This window comes from Pleurodeles waltl, chromosome 5 (assembly GCF_031143425.1).
Source record: "Pleurodeles waltl isolate 20211129_DDA chromosome 5, aPleWal1.hap1.20221129, whole genome shotgun sequence".
Lineage (NCBI taxonomy): Eukaryota > Metazoa > Chordata > Amphibia > Caudata > Salamandridae > Pleurodeles > Pleurodeles waltl.
Genome location: NC_090444.1, coordinates 512,628,622 through 512,651,797, shown reverse-complemented (window position 1 = coordinate 512,651,797; position 23,176 = coordinate 512,628,622). Strand labels below are relative to the sequence as shown.

General features: G+C 43.8%; 1 protein-coding gene across 1 annotated transcript in view; it reads right to left on the bottom strand.

Annotated features, from left to right (window-relative positions):
* Nucleotides 1-16,723, bottom strand: part of TXLNB (taxilin beta) — a 106,277-nt gene extending 89,554 nt beyond the window's left edge. Inside the window, exon 1 of the mRNA XM_069234304.1 lies at nt 16,578-16,723. The gene's annotated coding sequence lies outside the window, so the exon portion shown is untranslated. The remainder of the gene's footprint in view (nt 1-16,577) is intronic.
* Nucleotides 16,724-23,176: the final 6,453 nt, after the last annotated feature.

The following is a 23,176-nucleotide window of genomic DNA, read 5'->3' as shown; positions in this document are numbered from 1 at the left end:
TGACTCTTAATTTATAGACCTCAAAATGATGAACAGCAAAGTTAGCTTGTCTGGATTAGAACTTGTGACCGGTGAATAATACCAGCTGTCACCAGCAAGCACTAGTCTCTGTGCCATCTTGCAGTGCAGAAGATAAATAAATATTTTATCTGTATCTTAGATGGTAGCCAATGCACTAAATTATGATAGGGGAGCTTTGTTATGTGTTTGGACTAATTTCACAATATTATGTTGACAGCAGGCATACTGACCATACATCCCATGTTCAATAATTTGCTAATATGAGTTGTATGTGTTACAGACTTTACGTAGCAAACCTCTCTTGTGTGTTGTACCTGTACTCCTGAATAAAACATATTTGACCCTTTAATATCTCAGGAAGGATATTTCATTTTGCAGATATCCTTTACATAATTATTTTGTATTGGTAAGATTCATGTTTTAATCTGGATTTAAACAAATCCTATGTCATTCCATCTCTAACAAAAACCATAAATAAAATTAAAGTCTTTAATAAATAAAATACAACTACACCTTCAGTTGAAATATTATTATTGCCACCATTTAGCTACAGTTCCAGAATGTCTTTCAACAAGATAGAAACTCTTTCTTCTTGGTCCTTAGGCAGCATTTGCAAAGCCAACATATTGCGAGTAAATCGTTATTATAAAAAGCAAAATAAAAAAAATCTAAAGACTTGAGGAAATGCAAACACATATTTTATCTAAACTATCTCCAAACTGAACACTAAATTCAATATTTTCAATCTTTATGAGCAGGATGGTTTATTTTTCAAATTTCACACAGAAAACTGAGCAGAATTTAAAAAGCCATTTGGAGGTGATCCAGCTTAAAAATAACAGAGTTTAACAGATGCCTAAGGCAAAGAATAAGGGAATTTGAAATTTGCAGGGAAACCTTGGAATTTACTTTCCACACTACTCAGAACTGGAAAAAATGCTTTGTCCATTTGGGGCTCTTCAGCAGATTGAGTATACTGTGGGGCATATTTATACTCTGTTTGCGCCGGATTTGCGTCGTTTTTTTTTACGCAAATCCGACGCAAAACTAACTCCATATTTATACTTTGGCGTTAGACCCGTCTAGCGCCAAAGATCTAGGAGTTTGCATCATTTTTTAGCGTGGACACCTTCCTTGCGTTAATGATATGCAAGGTAGGCGTTCCCATCTAAAAAATGACTCCGAGGCATGTGCGCCGTATTTACACTCCCGGGCAAAAATGACGCCCGGGAGTGGGCGGGTCAAAAAAAATGACGTCCAGCCGCTTTAGCGTCATTTTTTAACGCCTGGTCAGGGCAGGCGTTAAGGGACCTGTGGGCTCGGAAGGAGCCCAGAGGTGCCCTCCCATACCCCCAGGGACACCCCCTGCCACCCTTGCCCACCCCAGGAGGACGCCCAAGGATGGAGGGACCCATCCCAGGGAACTTAAGGTAAGTTCAGGTAAGTATTTTTATTTTTATTTTTGTGTGGCATGGGGGGGGCCTGATTTGTGCCCCCCTACATGCCACTATGCCCAATGACCATGCCCAGGGGACATAAGTCCCCTGGGCATGGCCATTGGGCAAGGGGGCATGACTCCTGTCTTTGCTAAGACAGGAGTCATTTGAATGGGGGTTGGGAGTCAAACAAAATGGCGCAAATCGGGTTGAGGCGAAAATTTTGCCTCAGCCTGACTTGCCCCATTTTTTGGTGCCCAAACTCCATTTTCTCCTACGCCGGCGCTGCCTGGTGTAAGTCATTTTTTTTTACGCACACCAGGCAGCTCCGCCGGCTAACGTCATTCCATAAATAAGGCGCCCGCATGGCGCTTTGGAATGGCGTTAGCCGGCGTTAAATTTTTTGACGCACAACTGCGTTGGAGCAGTTGTGTGCCAAAAAGTATAAATACGGCCCTGTGTGCCTCAAATGCAGGCTGAATGACTGCAGTAGCCTGGTGCTTCCCTAGCATCATAAATGCTGCCTCTGTGTGCCAGTGCCTGGGTTTTCATGCAATATATGGAATAAAGGAGATAAAAGAAAAACAACCCAATAAAGTCTGCTGTTTAATCAAATCTGTCAAAATATACCTGTTGGTCTGCTTCTAAAGATGAGCTGGGAAGGGACACTGAGCACTGAGTGAGGAAATGAGGAGGAAGAAGCACATGAGGGAGAGAGCGAGAGAGAGAGAAAGAAAGAAAAAGCATGCACTCCCACGGAGTGCTCCAAAAAAAACAGAAGAATATAGGTCCATAATGTGAGCCATGGATGTATACAAGGCATCCTTTCAAAAAGATGGAAAAGACATAGGCGCTCATTCTGACCTTGGCGTTCTTCACGAAAGACTGCCGAGGTCTAGCCGGACCAAAGACCGCCAGTGTTGGCGATATCCCGCCAACCATATTATGACTGGTGGCGACCCTCAGCCATTTTCTGGTCGGAGAGCTGCCAACCGCCCTACTGGCGGTCGGCGATGCAGTGAAGGTTGCTCCTCCGTCACCGCCACTTCATCAGAACACCGCCCACCGAATTACGTGCCAGTATTCGGCGTGGTGGTGTTCTGGTGACAGGGTGTTTGCGGCGGAGCAGCCCCCATGGAACCCGTTCCCTCCCAGAGGACCACAGCGCCAGGTAAGGTGATCGTCCGACAGGAGAGGGGGGTAGAGGGTGTTGTGTGGTGTGTGCGTGAATGGAGGTGTGAGTGTTCAGAGGGGGTGTGTGGGTGCGTGTATGTTTGCGGGGGGTGATGTGTGTAGTGGGGATGTAACTTGTATGTATGTGTGCATGTGTGTGTGTATGTGTGTGAGTGGTGTGTGCGTGCGTGAGTGAGGGGTGGGGGTATGTTTGGGGGGCCTATGGAGGTCGGGGGAGGGCCCTACCACCTTTGGGGGGGTGTTAAGGGGGTTGTGGGTGTTGGGGTTGGAGTCTTGGGAGGGGGGAAGACCCCTATCAGTGCCAGGGAACAAATTCCCTGGCACTGATGGTGCCTACCGCCATGGTTTTGGTGGCGGTTCAAAAACCACAAAGTCCATGGCGGTATGTGGGGTCATGATCCCGCAGGCGGACTAGTGATAGCCGCCGGGCTGGAGACGGCTGTCTCCAGCCTGGCGGTCATTACCGCTGTGGCGGACGGTGTGGTACGTTGGCGGTTTGGCATGTGCCAAACCGCCAATGTCATAATGTGGCAGTACTTACCGTTAGCCTGTTTGCGGTCCTACCGCCAACATTACACTGTCCGCCAGAGTTGTAATGAGGGCCATAATATTCCAGTGAAGGGTTAAAGACATGAAGAATAAGGAAAATTATCTTTGAAGAAGCAAACAACTTATACGCAATGGGCTGACCCAAAGCCCACTCTCTATTTGCATTGTACACGATAGGTCTTTGACAACAGACAACTAAAAGCTATCTGCAGGTAATATGAAAAAAGTATAAAACAATAATGAAGCAGGGGTGGGGATGGATGATTGATCAATGGACAAGTCAGGGTGTGGGGTTTTTGTGAGCATTTGAGACAAAGATATAGAAAGAGAGAAAAGCGATGTACTCCCATGGAGTGCTGAAACAGAACTAAAAAGCAGTCACTCAAGTCTCCTTAAAGGATAGAAGTCTTCACATCAGAATGAATGCACAGACGCTCTGCTGAGGTGATGAACACAAGACTAGTAAGGATAGACATCAAATAAGAAGCAGGGCATTGACAACAGGCAGCTAACACTGTCCGTAGGTGAGATCTAATAAATAAGGAATTCTTATTGAGGTAGTTTGAATGTTTTAGACCTGACATCCTTGGTGTGATATTCCCCCAAACATTTTGTCTTCACTGTTAAGCAGTGATAAAGTGCTTGTGCTCTCTCCCTAAAATATGGTCAAACGTTCCTGCACCTGATTGGCATATTTAATTTTCTTGTAAGTCCCTAGTATATGGTACTACATGTGCCCAGGGTCTATAAATGAAATGCTGCTAATGGGCCTGCAGCAAACTTGTCTCTGACCTGCCACTGCAGTCTGTAGGGCAGTTTCAAACTGCCATTTTGACCTGGCAAAATAAACCTTTGTTTTGTTACATAGAGGTCACCCCTAAGGTAGCAGGATGTATTGTATTTTTTAAAAAGTAGGACATGCAGGTTTAGGTTTTACATGTAGTGTGAGTAAAACAACTCCTGAAGTCATTACTCAATATTGTAAGGTCTGTTTCTCCAATTGCCTAACATTTGGTTACCCTATTATGTTTAATAGGTGCTAACTTTGGGTTGGAAGCAGATAAAGATATGCTGTTTAGACTCAAATTAATTGTAATTTTAAATCCTCTTTAATGGTATAGTCGGATTTTAAGTCACAGTTCTGAAAATGGCACTTTTAGAAAGTTGGCATTTTCTTGTCCTAACCAATTCTGCCTTCTGACAGTGTTCTGGGTCACATGACTGTAAGTGGTTCTGCTGTAATGGTGTGTGAATTCCTCCCAAACAGTGATGCAAAGGACAGGATGGGCGGTCCTGGCAGGGTAAATAGGAGGAGCTGTATCCAGTCCTACTTATTCTTCAAAGGGGTGTACCTCCTGCATTCGCAAACAAAACTGACACCAGGCCTGCCGTGTCTTTTTCACCCCAGAAGGTTTGGAGCCTTGACAGGGGAAGCACTTTCCAGCAATGGGAGTAGTACAGGGAATCCAGCCCCCCATGCAAAAGCTAGAACCAAGGTATAAGTATTGGACTACTAGTGCTACTCATCAGAACGCTCTTGGACCTCTAGACATTACAGAAAAAGGACTGCCCTGCTGCTGACAACTGCCTTGCTGTTTGAGAAGGAAGACTGGCCCTGCTTACCTTCATCCCAGTATAACCTGTGTAACTGTTAGAAATTGGGTTGCTGGTTGGAAGAGGTATGTACCCTGTCCAAGCAGGAACCACAATCCCAGTCAGGGTAAGACAGTTACCCACCTTAAATTAACTTGTGCTCACCCTCTGGCAGCTTGGCACAGAGCAGGCAGTCTTAACTTAGGAGGCAATTGGTAAAGTATTTGTGCAAAACCTAAAACAGTACAACAGTGAAAACACCACACAATAAGAATCCACACCAGGTTAGACAAATATAGCTTAGTTTGATGGACAAAACAAGACCACAACAACAAAAATCCAATCAATAGAAATTGAGATCTACATTTTTAAAGATTATCTGCAGATATAGTGCTTAGAAACTGAAAGCACCAACTGGGGCTATCTGGTTATGCTAGACCACAGTAAATCCAAAAGTTCAGGCTGACCACAGTGCAGCACAGGCCGGCTACAGGGAACAACCTTGTTTCCCTGAAAAAGTATCTTGTCTGGAGTATTATGTCGATGTTGAAGATCAGATAAGGGACAATGCAAAGGTGATGCGTTGGTTCCGGCCCATCCAGTCAGGGATGCATCGTCATCGAGCTGTGCACTTGTCAGGTGATGCATCGGAACGAGGGTGATGTGTGGTTCCAAGTCACTCAGTGGTGCTGCGATGTCCTTGTCCTCAGCGGCAATGCTTCGGCATCAAGGAGCAATTCGGGGGTTCTGATCGGTGCAGTGGCGACGATGCAAGGATTTCTGTAGAAACCGCTGGAGAACCGACTTCCAAGGGCCCAGGACTAGAGTGGTACCACTTGGCAGGGTAGGACTGACAGTTGTCAGAGTCCAGAAGCTGTAGCAGAGTTGAGAGAAGTCTTTGATGCCCCTGAGACTTCAAACAGGAGGCAAGCCAGCAAACCCTTGGAGTCACTTTGGTCCTGGGGATGTAGGTCCAGTCATTCTCACTCCCAGGCAAGGAGGGCAGCAGGCATCAGGGCAGCCACAGGAAAGAAGGAGTCCAGCAAAGTCCAGCAGAGTTCCAGCAGAGTGACAGTCCCTTCAGCAGCACAGCAGTCCTTCTTCCTGACAGAATGTTCTCAGGTCCAGAAGTGTACTGATTTGGTAGGGTCAGAAATCAAGTTCTTATACCCACTGGTGCCTTTGAAGGGGGGTGACTTTAGAGAGAGGCCTTTGAAGGCCACACATTCCCTGACCTTCCTGCCCTGGCTCAAGACACACTACAGGAGTTTATGCAGCCCATTGTGAGGGCGCAGGACCAAGCCCATTCAGGTGTAAGTGTCAGCTCCTCCCTCCCGTCTTGCCCAGGATGCACCATCAACATGCTGATGGCCATTCAGCCACACCTAATCTCCCTTTGTGTGTGGCTGTCTGTAGGGAATACAGAAAAGCCCAGCTGTCACCCACCTAAATGTGTATTCAGAGACAGGCAGAAGGCACTAGATGATTTGAAGCACGAAAATGCCAATTTCCAAAAAGTTTAATTTTCTGAATTACAATTTAAAATCTGACTTCACTATAAGTTGTGATTTTAAATTGTGATTCCAGCGACACAAAACTTGGGGGGGTCCCATCTCTTCCCAATTGGATATCACACTTACATGTATAAGGCAATCTCCATGTTAACCTTTGGGAGAGATAGGCTTTGCAGTAGTGAAAAATGATTTTAAGAGTTTCTCCATACCTGGACAAGTAAAACTTAAAAGTACATGTGCAATCCTTTAAAAACACTGCACCCTGCCCTTGGGGTTGTCCAGGGCCTACCTCTGGGTGACTTAAATGTATTAAAAAGGAAGATTTGGGACCTAGCATGAGAGTTAACTTGCCCGGTCGACATGGCAGTTTAAAATTTCACACACAGGATCAGAAATGACAGGTCTCAGTCATGTGTAAAGGGCTACTTAGTTGCTAAAGACCCACTAGTAGCATTCAATTTACAGGCCATAAGCAAATGTAGTACATTTTACTAGGGATTTACACGTAAATTATCTATGCCATGTGCAGGAAAGCCAATGGTAACATGTTTTTAGGGAAAGCACACATACACTTGAGCACTGGTCAGCAGTGGTAAAGTGCCCAAAGTATTAAAGGCTGCATAAACGAAGTCAGTAAATAGGGAGTCATAAGGCAAAGAGTTTAGGGGAAACCAAGCCAAGGATGCCAGGTCTAACACATGTTCCCCCCAGCTGAAAGTGGGGAGAGATACCACAACCTTTAAAAGTTCTCTTTGCTAAGGCATGAAAACCTGGAGAGGCCATCAGCATTGGTGTGGTCTGTTCCAGGATGGTGTTCCATCGGAAAGTCTAGTCTCTGTAGGGAGATGGACCACCTCATCAGTTTGGGATTCTCACCCCTCATCTGCATTAACCACCTGAAGGGCCTGTGGTCTGCCTGAAGCAGAAGTGAGTACCAAACTGGTATGGCCTTAGCTTCTTCAATGTCCAGTCAAAGGCTTCCCTTTCTATTGTGCTCCCCCTCTGTTTCCTAGGAAATAGCCTCCGACTGATGAAGACTACGTGTTGATCCAGGCCCTCTTCATTTAGCTGTGAGAGAAAGCTCCTGCTCGGAGGTGTCTGTTTGGACAATAAATTCTTGGGAAAAGTAAGGGGCTTTGAGCACAGTTGCTGTGCACATGGCCTCCTTCAGGGTGTCAAAAGCTTTATGGCACACCTCTGTCCAGATCACCTGACATGGCTGTGTCCTGGAAGTCAGCTCTGTCAAGGGGGCAACAATGTTGCCATACCCCTTGACGAATCTCCTGTAATAACCCATGTGGCCTAAAAAGGGTCTCACTTCTGTCTGTGTCTTGGGGAGGAGGGGTTCCCAAGCCAGAATGGTCTCAACTTTGGCCTTGAGGAGTTGCACTTTGCCACCTCCTAATTGGTGACCCAAGTAAACCACTGAACCATGCCCTGTCTGGCACTTACTGGCTGTGATAGTCAGGAACTTGGCAGCTCCAAGCTGATCTATGAGCTCATCAGCTCTGGGGAAGGGGTAAGCATCAGTCCTGGTGACCGCATTGAGCCCACTATAGTCCACCCAGAACCTAAGCTCAGGTGTGACACCTGGAGGGGCAGCCTTGTGGACCAACACCACTGGGTTGGACCATGGGATGTTAGAGGGCTCAATTACCCCTTACACCAGCATCTTAGAGACCTCCTCCTTAATGTTGGCTCACACCTTATCATACAAGCTGTACATTTTATTCTTTATAGGTGTGCTGTCCCTAGTATCAATATCATGGGCACATCATGTCATGAGTCCTGTGCTAAGGGAGAATAAAAAGGCAAACTGTCCTAGCAACTGGTAGCAGTCTCTCTGTCAGTGTAGGGGAGAGGCTGACACCCTCCCTTGATCCCGCTTCTTTGAAGATAGGAGGTCAGGGAGAGTTTCACTTTCTTCTTCCATCCCATCATCTGCAACCAGGAGCATGGTAATCTCAGATCACTCAAAGTGGGACTTGAGGCAATTGACATGCAGGACCCTCTTCCTAGGAGTCTTGAGGTCCAACAGGTAGGTGACATCACTGCACTCCTTTACCTCATAGAGCCCAGACCAGCTGTCTTGCAGAGCTTAGGGCTCCACGGACTCTATCACCCACACTTTTTGGCCAGGCTGAAACTCAACCAGAGTGGCATTCTGGTCAAACCAGCACTTCATGTCCTCCTGGCTAGCTTCCAAATTCTCCTGGGTGACTTTTTGCAAGCCGCTGTTTGGTTAGAAGGGCCAGCATATTGCTGACCACATTCTCGGAGGCTCTCCCAAGAGCTTGATCCCAACCCTTCTTTACCACATTGAAAGGCCCTCTCACAGGGTACCCATCTAGAAGTTCAAAGGGGCTAAAGCCAACCCCTTTCTGTGGTACCTTCCAGTATGCAAACAAGATGCACCGCAGGAAGGCATCTCACTTATGCCTAATGAATCCGGGTAGACCCATAATCATGACTTTGAGGGTTCAGTTGAACCTTTCAACCAACTTATTAGTTTGGGGGTGGTAAGGAGTGGAGGACTTGTAGGTTACCCCACACGGCCTTCATATAATTGGACATGAAGTTGGTACCACAGTCAGAAACCACCTCCTTGGTGAACCCCACAAGAATAAAGATCCCCATGAGAGCCCTTGCCACCGCAGGTGCAGTCACAGTCCTTAGGGGGGTAGCTTCCAGGTACCGGCTGGCATGGTCCACTAAGATCAGAACGAATCTGTTGCCCATGGCTGTCTTGAGATCCAGAGGCACAATGATGCCATTGCCCACCCTCTCAAAGGGGGGTGCCAATGACAGAAAAAGGTTGCAGGGGACCTTGCACTTCATTCATGTCTTGTCACTCACCTGGCAGGGAGGACAGGACCCACAGAATGCATCTGTGGCCTTCAACATGTGGGGCTAATAAAAGTGGAAGACAAGCCTGTCAGAGGTCTTCTCTGGCCCCAAATGACCTGCCAGTGGTACATCGAGAGCCAGCCTCAGTAGGAAGGCCCGGTAGCACTGGGGGACCACTAACACATATGTTGCACCAGGCTCAGGAGCCTTAGGCTCACTTTAAAGGAGACAATTCTTCCAGTAATTCAGGTGTGTGCCAGTGGCATCACCAGTTGCCTGGGTCTCAGCCTGCTGCCAAAGACCCACAAGAGTAGGGCATTTACCCTGCACCTTGCAGAACTCCTCCCTGGTGGGGCCCTTCCTGCTGCCAGTTGGATAACTCAGGCAGGTTCCCCAGTTTGGCCACACCCTCCCCTGTTTCTCAGAAGGGTCATGAGAACATTTTCTTCCCCCTTTACTCTGGGACCTGTCTGTGTCTCCCATGACCTCTCCCTCGGTCTCTGGGGGGGAACCTGCACCACTCTTTTTGGGGTAACTGCCAGGTACATTCCTGTAGACCCTGGTACTGATCCAGTGATCTACTTCCTTGGCAAGCTCCCTGGGGTCAGTGAGCTTACTATCCACAAGGTGTTGCCACAGATTGGGAAAAGAAAGGCGGAACATATGTTCTTTTGCAATCAAGTTATACAGCCCCAGGTAATCCTTTACCTTCACCCGACCATCCAGTGTCTTGCAAAAGGAATCCACACAATCCACCCAGGTCTGTTGGGATAGCTTCTGACTGTCTCTGAACTTCTGTCTGTACTTTTCTGGGGTCAGACCAAACTTCCTGATTAGTGTCTCCTTCATTGGGGAATACCTCATCCTGTCTCTGCCTTTTAGTGCCAGGAGAGTGGCCCTCACCTCACTAGGAATGTGCCTCCATAGACTAACTCCCCAATCCTCCTTAGGGACTTTGTGCATCTGTAAAGATATGTGATAGGCTTTAAACCATCTGTCTATGTTGTCTCCCACTACAAAGTCCAATTAATCAATTTAATTAATCCAATTGATCCATAGAAACTTGTTTAAGGTGTACCAGACCCTTGGATATGTGGACCGTCCTGGCAGGGGGCACTGAAGAATTGCTGCCACCATCACTGCTGGACTCAGCCCTCCTGGCATTTATGTCCAGCTCCTTCAGGCTCAGCTCTTGAGCCAAGATTCTGTCTCCTCCATGGCCAATCTTTTCTACTCCTAAGCTATCTCCTTCTCCAATCTGAGTTTAGCCAGGTCTAATTCAAATTTATTCTCCTCCCTCCTGTCAGCAGTGGTAAAGTGCTGGGACTCCTAAAGCCAGAAAAAATGAAGTCATCACGCAGGAGGTCAGAAACCAAAAGGTTTAGGGGAGACCATGCCAAAGATGCCAGGTCTAACAGACTCCAGAGGTTAGTAGGCTGACCTCCTGTATGAGCTACATTGACACAACAAGCTCCAGAGTCCAACTGCCAGATGACTGTGGCACTGGACCTACCTGGACCCGCAACTAGACCTGCCCATGCCCTGCTTGTCTCTGCTGGAGTATGTACCTGATCTACATCAAACAAAAAAGAGGGGGGCTGGGAGACTAAATGGTCCAGTGTACATCCTCCCAAATGAAATCTGTATAAACAAGTGGTACACTGATCCAGCGAAAAAGAGTTAAACAAAAGCACAGGGAGACCCTAAAGTCAGAAGCAAGAGCCCTCACACATCCAGCTGGATGTCATGCTTCATCATAGGGCATGCTCCTCGTCAGACCAGCGCTGCAATGTCTGACGGGCTCCCCTAGAAGGGGGATCTTTGCCAGAGATCTTTTCCAGTGCTTATTCAAGATGACAAAATGGGCACTGCCGCCTCATGACATCAAAAGAGGAAAGTAGAACTAGAGAATTAAAATTGACTCTGAACCCCTCTATCACTCATACATTTATTAAGTCAGACTGGGGTTTAGGCCAACATTAAAAGAAAAATGAAAGGAGTGTCATGAGTACAATGCTCAACCACTCACTCAGATTAACAACATAGACGGAAAAGCATCATTATGCATGTCCGTTGCTGGAGGGGTAGGTCTGCTGCAGACCAGGACCGGTTGCCAAAAATGCAACAGTCCCATGGCAAGTGTTACCTAGGGAGCCGTTGACTGAATCTAGTACGGGCGACTACTATACATTGTAATGATTTAGAATACAGCATTTAGAAAAGTAAATGACTGTAGACAGAGTGACTGACATTCACAGACAATATTAGAATTCTATGTACCCTGTTTTAGGAGAAATATTTTGTTTTGATCCTGAAGAAGCGTCATTGGATCCCTTGGGACCGGTTAGACGTGAAAATATGTCGACCTATTAGAGAGGGACTCACATAATGGTGCTTTTCCTTCTATGTTATTAATCTGAGTGAGTGGTTGAGCATTGTACTCACGACACTCCTTCCGTTTTTCTTATAATCTTGGCCTAAACCCCAGTCTGACTTAATAAATTTATGATTGATAGAGGGGTTTAGAGTCAATTTTACTTCTCTAGTTCTACTCTCCACTTTTGATGTCATGAGGCGGCAGTGCCCGTTTTGTCATCTTGAATAAGCACTGGAAAAGATCTCTGGCAAAGATCCCACTTCTAGGAGAGCCCGTCAGACATTGCAGCGCTGGTCTGACGAGGAACATGCCCTATGATGAAGCATGACATCCAGCTGGATGTGTGAGGGCTCTTGCTTCTGACTTTAGGGTCTCCCTGTGCTTTTGTTTAACTCTTTTTCGCTGGAAGAGTGTACCACTTGTTTATACATATGTACCTGATCCCCAAGAGGTGCCCACCAGGTTCAGGACCCTTGTCTGGCATTGGTTTGAGCTCCTCCAAAAAAGAAGAGGTGAAATTGTGAAGTTTCCCTCTTCACGACTGTAAACACACCCCTTCGTGCCAAGGCCGGCAACGAGAAACTCTGTTGAGACCTGCTGTACATTCTACATTGACAGTCAATGACCACCAGCAGTTTCAGATCTGCACTCCACAGTACAGCAACGACAGCCCATGGTGAACACCAACCTCAAGTTCTAGCATCAACTGTCTGCGATGCCCAACTGACTCTTTGTGCTACAACGATAACAGCCCCCTGCACCCAGCATGCTATTCATACAACAGTGACAATCATCTGCAATGCTTTCCCTGCTCTTAGTGGCGTCCTCCACCACGAACGCAACTCTTTGTGCTTGACTGTGCGAAGGTAACATTTTCAGCTGGACTAGGCAACTTTCTCACTGGGACTACCTTGGTCCCTTTGGACCTGCACTCCATTGCTATCAACCTGAACTTTTGACTTTCACCCGGTGTATTATGACCAAATGAGAGTAAGTGGTGTCATTTTCATCTAAAACTTTGAAATTGCACATCTCTAGTTCTACTGATTGAATTGTTGTTGTTCTGGTATCATTATATTTATTACATTTACTCATTCTTTCTAACTTGGTTTGGTATTTTTCTTGTGGTGTGTTATCACTTTATTACTGGTTGTGTGCTGTATAAATGCTTTGTACAGTGTCTCGAAGTTAAGCCTGACTGCTTTTGTGCCAAGCTACCAGAGGGTTAAGCACAGATTAATTTATTGATTTTTCTTTGTTCACCCTGACAAGGACTGTGGTTGTTGCCTGAGTCGGGTTTCCATCCCCCTCAACAAATAAACCAGTTACTTACAGGATTCCTTCCATGTGTTGCACAATGTTCTCTGTCATACCACTCCAAAGTCGTAACGCTCTTTAGAAAAACAAACCTTAGAACACAAACCAGCCAAATACCAACAGTGGGTAAGTGTGGTATTTTTTTTTCTTTTCATAGGGTTGCCAAGTTTGTACTGAATTGCAATTTCAATAAACATTTTATTAACTCTAAAAAATATAAAGAACCACTGTGCAAACAAATGATTCTGCAGCCCATTTAGAAACACTGTGGCATTTTGACAGTAGCAGCCCAATTCACAAAACATTTTCTGAAGAGAAGTTATTTTTGTTATATAAACCATACGTGCTCAAGGGAAAGAGCTTGCTTTACTCTTGCAAATTCAGGAAGAAGTCACATTTCTGACTGAAGAAAAACAAAACTACTGATTGAAAAATGTTCTGAACATGGCCCACAGAGTCCACTGGGCAGTAACCCTTAACGTCTAATAAAGAGACACTGCAAAAAATACACTCCGTTCTTCTAGTCGATCTAAGTTAGCCTAACCTCATGACTTAAGTTTTAGTGCAACTAAAAGATCCTTTTACTTAAATTCCCATTGTCTGTGCTTCACTAATGCCCACTTAGGGAACAAATTTTAAGGATCTGAAACCGCAGTGCCAGTGAGGGACGAGATAATGGAAAACTGCGAAGTGCACATTATTCAAACACCAACTTCTTCATTGGCTGACATCCACTCAATTGAGAACCAATTAATCCATAGAAACTTGTTTAAGGTTATGTTTGAAAAATTAAAATCGTCCATGCCATTCCATTTGGGAAAACCCAGTATCCTACATATCAAACTTCACACCAACAAATCATGTTTTGGTTGAGAAATTCTCCCTTAATTAGAGTTTTACTGGAGACAAATTACCTCCAGTGAAATCTTATAGAAGGTATAATGTCTCTTGTAAAACATGGATGCCTGTATTTATACTTTTTTAGCGCCGCATTTGCGCCGCTTTTTGACGCAAAAACGGCACAAACATAAAAAATACAATTGTATTTTGTAAGATTGCGCCGATTGTGCGTCAAAAAACAACACAAATGCGGCGCTAAAAAAGTATAAATATGGAGTGTCCAAACATTTTGAAACTTCTTAATCAAGCTTGTATGAATTATTTGGCTCTCTAAATAGATACGGTAAGTCTTTGCATCCTAACACATGCTGGTTCACAAACAGATGGCATCACCTGACTAGTTCTAACATTCCTCACAAAATAAGGTACATTGAGAATAAGTTTCCTAATGTCCAGTGCTTCCAACTTTGGAAGTGGGAAACCAAGTTTAACTCCTAGCATTGATTCAACATTCTAAGATTGTGGACAATTTTTTTAATTTCCCATTCCTAAAAATAAATCAGACCTTGTGTAATGTAATCTGTTGCTCGTATAAAACGATCTTGGGCCAAATTCTTGCCAAAAAATGCTATTTGATACTTGTATCACAACATTCACTCATACAAAATTATTTAAAAGAAAACTAACTGTATGCAAGAGGCATATCAACAAATTGTGATTTCAATTGAATTTGGTTTGTTTACCTTTTTAGACAATTGCTTTTCACAATGTGTAAATTCTGACACAACAATGTGCTTTGGTGTCCATTGTGATTTTCTGCACTGCTATACAAGCATCAAATGATAATGGCGATGAGAAGGAGAAGTAACACTGGGCATTGATAAAATTAAGTGGGCAAAAGATAAAAAATGGAACATAAGAAGGGAAAACAAAGGAACAATATTCAGCACAAGTGAGAACAGGATTCCCAGAGAACGTATCCTGGTCTTGGGCACCAGCAGAAGAGGGATGTCGAATAAATGGGTGTTCTTAGTCACCAGTTTGCCACAGCTTTCGAACGTGATCTGTCATCTCCCACTCGTGTGTTCTGACACTTGGGCTTTCAAAATATTTCAACATTTTGCTGTGATGAGAATTTTAAGAAAATTGGTACTAGATTCACAGTTAGGGCTCGATCTTTCTTGACAGGCATATAGAGCGATCGTCCATTATGCTTTAAAGTGGGGGAAAGTCTGAAAGAATCAATGTTATGGCTGAGGAGGAATAATAACATTGGCAAACTCTGGCCCAAAATTACATGGTACTTTGTCTTGAGAAAATGATGTAAAATGTGATTTTTCTGTACAATCCCCCCTCCCACCAAAAAACCTACTAATCCAAAGGTGATACAGGTGATTTCACATGGCCTTTCATTGTCTATAGCATTGTTCTTCGCCTAATATGTTTAAATGTGCGCAATTTACCAAATAACAATTCAGTGGAAAGCTTTCAAGCACCCTTGCAATGCAGTTTTTAAATCCTGCCAATGTAAATTTAAGACGTGAGACAGTTTGCACATCCTGTATTAATCAAACTGTTTACTTATTCCTCATTCTATATTCTTCTGTTTTCATTGTAAAAACTTCCATATGGGTTTATCCAGAACCCGAGGTAAGATAATCTTAAAAACATTTATACTAATACGACCGGTCTAACATTCTTACTAAGTCACTATTTGCTGCTTAACTTCTTAAATATCACTGGATGAGAAACTAACTGCCCTAGCGGATTGTAAATTAGGCCTTTCCGTGATGTCGTTTTCTTTAAAGCTGACAACATAGGAATGTTTAGAAATAGACCGGATGACATTACTAGGCTTAAAACAAAAAACAAAGAAGCAGAAACATGTAAAAATCTCGTTAGTGGCAGTCACCCAGAGGCGAACCAGTTTGCAGTGTAACAGTTTGAGTGTCGTCCATTGGCAGTCGGGTGAAAAAGTGTGCATTTTTCTGTTTCCCACAGCTTAATTACATTGTCATTTTCTGGAAACACGTTTGTTTCCAAAAGGCACCAGTTGTCTAATAGCAGCTGACGCACATACAAACATTCTTCACTTCGGCTATCCCAGGAATGGCTGTCCTCTCCTCACTGGAGATTTGACAAGCAGTCTATATTTAACTCACACTGCCTCAACTTCTGTTGGAAAGATGCATGGCACCTGCTGTCCACCCGGGAGCTATTTTAAGCCCTTTTCAAATGCGTCACATGGCTCGTTACACTATCACTGAAAACGGGAATAATGGAAAAGTCAAACAATATGATAGCCAGGCACACGAATTATGAAGTAAAATGCACTCTTCTGCCCGGACACCTTGTCACAGAGATGCACAAAGGAGAGCTAGAAGCTTTCCAACTTTTGAGGCCTACCGCACCCCTGTCCTCGAGCCAAAGCTGCATGCGCGTGGCACTCTGTTAAATGTGTTAGGGATAGGAGGCCATTCTAATGCTTTTCGGCACAAGAACGCATAAAGTCAGTTTTGTTCATTTTACCGTGACTTCATAATTTCACGAGACGGTTTTATTGTTAAGAATTAGTCTCTTACGTCAAGTGAACATATTTTAAAGTACGGCATTTCTCATTTCTAAAAAATAAATCATCACAGACAGATAGGAAACAGGGATTTCAACCGAGTGCTCTCTTATTTTCCAGTGACACCAACAATTCTAGTATTTTTAAGTCTCTCCTAACAACGAAGGCACTTTTTGCTTTGTCATCTCCGCTATGAAGAGTGGCATTGAAAGATACCGTATGCGGCACAAGATTTGTCATGTGTCATAAGGCAGAAAATTAACATTATGGTTAGAATGCGCGTTTGCACAAATTCGCTTGAAAGCGACGCCGAAACTTACCAGACGGAATGAAGACTTCGGCCGGGAGGAGCAGCGAGTTCTCCTGGAGCTGTTCGAAGAGACAGGACTCCTGGGCACACTGCAGTACAGGGGCAGGGGGTGAGTGGGAGGGGTGGCAGAGAAAGACAGGAACAGATGACAGACAGAAAGAGGAGGCCCAGAACAAAATGATGTGACCTCGCACACGACGTCAGGACTGAAATCAACTGGACTTAAAAAGGGGGAGCGGACACGCGTAGGAGCGGCAGGGTAGTGTACAGAAAACAAATGCCTAAATTACTTACCAGTAATTACAATACATTACTCTGAGTGCTTCCTCTGCCCAGTTTGATTACTATATGAGGGGCTTTGCTCCTCATAGACACACCCTTCATTACTGACGATCCCAGGTAAACCCCACCCGACCACCCAGGTTGACCTGGTCAAATATATGTAATTAATTTGGACAACGCACTCATATGGAGTAATGGAATTATCAGTAAATAATTTAGTTATTACCCCCTTGGACTGTCCTTTGCACCTCTGAATTACTATGTGAAACATAGCAAGCAGAAGATAACAAGGACAACCATTTTTAAAATACCATAACACCAAAATAAACTTAATTTGACAAAACGCTCTTCTTCTATTTACAGCATAAATTACAGAACTTTTAGAACCAAACACCTTCTGCAATTCGGTTTCTTGGAGAACTGTTTAATGTCTCATAAAAGTGCAGGATGCCACCCGGGTGGCTTCTTGACACATTTCTGTTGAAGAGGCACCCTGGATTTCAGCAAGGGAAGTGGACATGCTGCATGTTAATCTGCTTTCTACCCCAGAGGGTGGGACATCAACAGCGTCCTTATATGCCAAAGCAATAGCAGCCCTGAGCCATTTACTCAGAGTTTGCTCTGAGGGTTTACTTCCTTTTCTGATTGGGCCAAAATTGACAAACAGACTGTTGGACCCTGGGACCTAACTTGTCATCAAAAACTCAAAAATGGGTAACGCAAAGAAAGAAAGAGATGGTAATTCCCCCAAACATCTTGCTTACGTTATGGCCAGAAGGAACACTGTTTTAAAAGTGAGCAATCTAAAATCTGTGGAATCAAGGGGTTCAAATGGAGCAATTTTTAATACCCTCAAAGCCAACAGTAAATCGTATGCCTTGACTACTAATCTAACAACAGGTTGTATATTAGAAAGCTCTTAAATAATCTGATCACCAACTCCCGATCCTTGCTTAAAACACATAGTGGAAACATAAATGCCCTTAACAATGCCCATTGAGCCCTTAGAATTGAAAGTATTAATCCTAACTCAAAACCATCTTGATGAAACTCTAGAATGTAAATCAACCTGGCGAATTGAGGAACTAAGGCCCATATTTATACTTTTTGTGTATCGCATTTGCGCCATTTCTTGATGCAAAAGCGGCGCAAACTTACAAAATACAATTATATTTTGTAAATTTGCGCCGCTTGTGCGTCACAAAATGTCACAAATGCTGTGCAAGAAAAGTATAAATATGGGCCTAAGTGTGCCCGAGCACACCATTTCGCAAAGCTGATACAATGTCTTCTCTAAGATCACAATGTAGAGACTCTCCTAGAAGCTTGAATGGACACTACCAACCTCTCTGATAAACCCTAGTCAATCAGGTTTGAAGCTGTCAGTCTGAACTTCCTCAGGCTGGCAATCTGCAACAGGGGAAAAGACAAGAGAGAAGGTTTCAGAGGGAGAGGCCACTCCTTGTCTTAAGTCCGAGTCACTAAGAGTACCAAGTTGAATGAGCCCGTAAAGGGAGGAAAGGCATACAGAAGCCCTTTTGGCAATTGGCAGCACAGACAATGATTCCACAGGCTTCTTCTTTCATCCATCTTGAACAAAAGTATGGCACTTGTGCATTGTGTTGTGTAGCAAAAATGTCGATCACTAGCATCCCCATCTGTGGCATAGATGCTGGAACATGAGACAACTGAGGGAGAACTTTGATAATGTATGAAGTTCTTGGCTTAACTTGTCTGCTCTCTCATTTAGTGTCCCCTTGATGAAAGTTGTTTCTAAAGACACCATCATATCTGTGCCCACTTAAAGATACAATCTGTTATCAGACAGAGGACACAAACTCTTGTGACCCCTTGTTTGTGGATATACATTATTGTGGTGTTCTTGTCTGTTCGGACAAGAACAGTCCTGTTCGTCAAGTAGGGAAAAACACCTTCAAACGCCAGATGTACCACTTTCAGTTCTTTCCAATTGGACAACTTGAGCTATTGTGCTTTTAGCCACAAGCCTTGGACTTGTCAGTTCTCAGATCATGCTCCCCAACCTGATGCACTGACATCAGTTGTTATGACCTCTTCCTTCCCTGACAGAATTATTCCCTTTAGAAGATTTGAGGGATTCAAACCACAAGCCAGCTCATTCTTTATCCTGGTGCTCACCAACGTCTGATAAGCAGGATGAATTGGAATCTGCATATAGGCATCCTGGAAATTAATAGTCATAAGAAAATCTCCTTCTGGTACCCAAGAGATTACCAATTGGAGTGAAAGCATTCTAAAGTAGATGATTTTGCCACTGTTGTTTTCAGTTCTGAGGTCCATCACTGATCTATATTCACTAGATACCTTTTTTACTAGAAAAAGGATAGAGTAAGTGCCTTGCCCTTTTTTTCTCTTAGAGGTAGAGGAGTAATTGCTTTCTTGTTGAGAATTGCTTGAATGGCAGACCATAGAAAATTTCTTTTTAATGGATCCTTTGGTATGGCTGTAGGAATGGTGCCAGACTCTGGAGCAAATGATCTGAATTTGATCACATATGGTCCAAAAATGTGTTGATCCCGGATCTCGACACATCCTAACAAATTACCCCCTTCAGAAACTACCTTGAGAGGAGGTAATTTCTCAGAAGTGTTGTTTACTTGACTCGGAAGCTGAAATAGACTCCTGTCCTTTTGAAGATTTCCTGGATTGGAATCTTCTGCATTGGGATTGATAGTTCTTAGAATTCCTTCTTCAATATTCCTTCTAGTCATCTCTCCATGATCTAAACTTCTTCGATGAGGCAAATTTATAAGGCAATGTATGTTTGCAGTCCTCATGTGACTTTGTAATAAGGTCATCTAATGTTTATAAACAACTTTCTCCTTTCAAAAGGCACTTTAAGAAAAGCTGATTTCTCTGAATAATCAACCTTCCAATCCTGTATGCAGTGAATACGCCAAGCCATCACAGCCACTCTGGATGCCAAAGCTGTTGATCTAATAATGTCAGAGGAAACATCAGCTAAATATTTGGCTTGCAACTCCATCTGTGGCAGAATGTATGAGCAATCTGTTTCCTCTTCAATAGCCTCAGTTAATATCTCAAAACCTCTCAATATAGACTGTGATGCATAAGACGCGAATAGGTAATTTGCTTTCAAAGTGAGACTGTTGCTGTGAAAGATTTCTTTAAAGCACTATCAACCTTTCAGTCAACTGCATCTGAAGGAGTACATTCATCCACATTAAAAGAAGATCTGCCGATAAAAGGAGCCAATACAGAGCCCACTTTGACATTGAATATACCATTACCTACCTGCACTGTCCTTTATCACTCTTAATGACCATATGAGAGTGAGAGGGATTGCATCCTCCACCTCAGCCAGAGCACAGGTCTTTTGCATAAGTCGTGGAACTTTGTGCTGATCAAGATCCTTTTACTCCATTTTTTTACTTTGTCATGCAGTGGCAGGGCTTGCACTAAGGGTGTTGCATATTCTGGGAATAAGCTGCCTTCTCTTACTGGTGAGGAGTACTCTCCAAATCTAGATTTTCTCTGTTAAGTTCCACGAAGTGAACTAAGGCTTTTTTGCAATATATTTTCCATCTGCAATGGTACTGGGACATTCCCCCGCCGAGTTTGAATCAGAGGTTTGAGGTGTATCCGGTGCTCTCCTCTTATTATCATCCTTTTGTGTACTCAAGGCTTTAGACACAGCCTCTTGGATCATTTTCTGTACTTGGCTTACTGATAAAACAGACCACCATTCATGAGTTTTAGCTTGTTTCTGTCTTTTTTTCCTTCTCTGCTCCTCCTCATGTAAGGAGAGGATATGCCAATCCTACATCCCTTCTCTTCTGAAGCCACTTTCCTTCTATAGCAGCAGCCTGGAACTCCTTCGCCTCTGATTCTCTATGTTTTAAAATAAGAATTACAGCTTTTTTACTGTCTTTAGACTACTTGGTTGGAGTAGAGGCATGCTGCTGCCTCTATCCTCCTCCAGTTCTCTGCATCTGAGCGACCTAGAAGCAGGGCAATGCACATGCCCAGCTTCTATGATCCAATCAGAAGGGCTGCACATTTACTGAAAAGGTGGAAAGAGCTTTTGTTGGCCTCTAATCCAAACAATTACCAGGGCATTTGGCTTAGACCACCTGCTCCACGAAGCGGCCTGCAATCCTGTCCTCAAAGCGGGAGCTGCTGCTCCACCACAGCCCACAGAAGGTTGGTGTCTAGCAGACACAACAAAATCAGGAGGTGGAAAGGATGGGTGGGGTTTATATAGGATCATCATTTTTAAATAATGAAATTTGTGTCTGCAAGGCGCAACTCCTCACATATAGTCATTAGGAGGGACAAAGGACAGCACGTGTAAGTAATGGTACATTAATTAATATGCCTTTTATATCACTGCATTGCCCTTCCTGTTCCAAAAATGTATATAATAGTGGGACATGTATGTATGTGTGTGTAAATGTATATTCAAAACTATTATTTACATGTATTTTTTACGTGTTGTTGTTTTCTCAAATTTCGATTTTGTAACATTTTCCACTTTCCCGTTGGCCAGTTTTTGTCTACAATTGCAGTCTGTCTTCAGATCCTAGTTTTGCTGTTCTTTCTTTTAGCTTTTGGCTTTTCCTTGCTCTATTGTGAGGATGACATTTAGCACAAAAATGCACACGGCTCTATATTAACCAAGGGATTTATTCTATGATTATCAATCACATTGCTCCCTTTTGTACTCACGATCTGTAATCCCACCCACTGGGAAATGGGATTCTTTGAACACGGGGTACTACAAAAGCTGAAGGATCCATTACAAGACATTGCTAATGATTCATTTTTTCTGCACCTCAGCCCTTGTACGGCTTCACGTAACTGTTCTATCTTTGTTCAACAAACCATTGACTTCTTCTTTAAGCTGCTCAGTGACTTTGTTCTCTAGTGGTTCAGTTTTTGCGTCCTACATCCTAGACTTACTAAGATTTTGTGCCAGGATTGCGGCTCTTTTTTGGCACAGCCTGATGCTAAATCTATTTTGGTGCTTACAAAGCCACTGAAAGCCTTATTTGTGCGGCTTCACGTGACTTTATAGGAAAAAGAATGTGTGATCTTGACTTACCTTGTGCCAGGGAGACGTTATATGGGTGGAGCATGGGCGTTCCTGCACATCCTCACATGCATTTTGATGCAAACAGGTAATTTCTAAAGTCAGTAGACATGGCTTTGCGCCAAAATGGCATTTCTACCCGAGGCTGGCATAACAAGGAAAAATATCTTTATTTCTCCTTATTATTTTCTCTTTGCATGTGTGCTGCATTTTGTAGCACACATACAAAAAGGCATATGCCTTTAAGAATAGTTTTTGTTAAGGAAAGTATCTCATATGTGCAGGAAGATACCCTTTCCTGCACAAAAACTATTCTGACCACAATGCAGGCATCCTTGTATGGTGGAACAAGGGTGTGTGGCAGGGCACTAGGCAACTAGAAGTACTCCAGCACTATGAAAGAGCAGAACTGCACCATATCTTAGTAAGTATGGCACCTTTTTGCTCTCTTCCTTTGAGGCAAAGCAGCGCAGCAACTTCCCCGGCTAAATTGTGTTGCGTCACAATTTTGTAAATCTTCCCCAATGTGTTTTTCAGAAGATGACTGTCTTGCACTTTTCGTTTAGCTCTTGGTCTCTCCTGTTACTGCCATTGTCAGCATTTCCTCGTGGTAATGGGATGGTGATGTCTAACTCTATAGTCAACTTAATTCTCAACCAGTTACGTCTGAAGCCCTTGCAGGATCTTGGGATCTTGAATACCTTTCACTTAGTATTTGCTTAATTCCCAATCTCACAGTATTACATCAAGCGCTTGAGGCAATTTTAATGTGCTTGACCTTCATGCACTGAATTTGGTGGTCAGCAATCAATTGTTGCTGCTAGTTGTGCCCAGGGGTAGTTATGTTTGTGGAGTACATGTTAAAGCTGAACCGGGGATCCACTGAGTGCAGCCCCCTTTGTAACTGTCCTAAAATTCATAAGCTCGAGAGAGGGAGAGAGGTGCTAGCAATAGCTGAGGACCTTCCAAAACCAACCAACAATTGCCCGAACAGCTAGTGAAATGCCCCAAAGGATAAATGACCAGTCCGGCTTGTGTGCAGCATTGTTTGTGTTGCAAGAGCTATAACAGAGCCGTTCTTTTGTATGAAGAGACCTCTGAACGGACAAATTAAATTTGTATATTTGATTTTAGATTTACTGATCACTGATTTAGGTGTTCTGTTTCCTGGAACTAGGCACCTGGCTTCGTTTTACAGCGGAAGTTCCTCACTTGTCTGCCTGTAGGAATGGTTT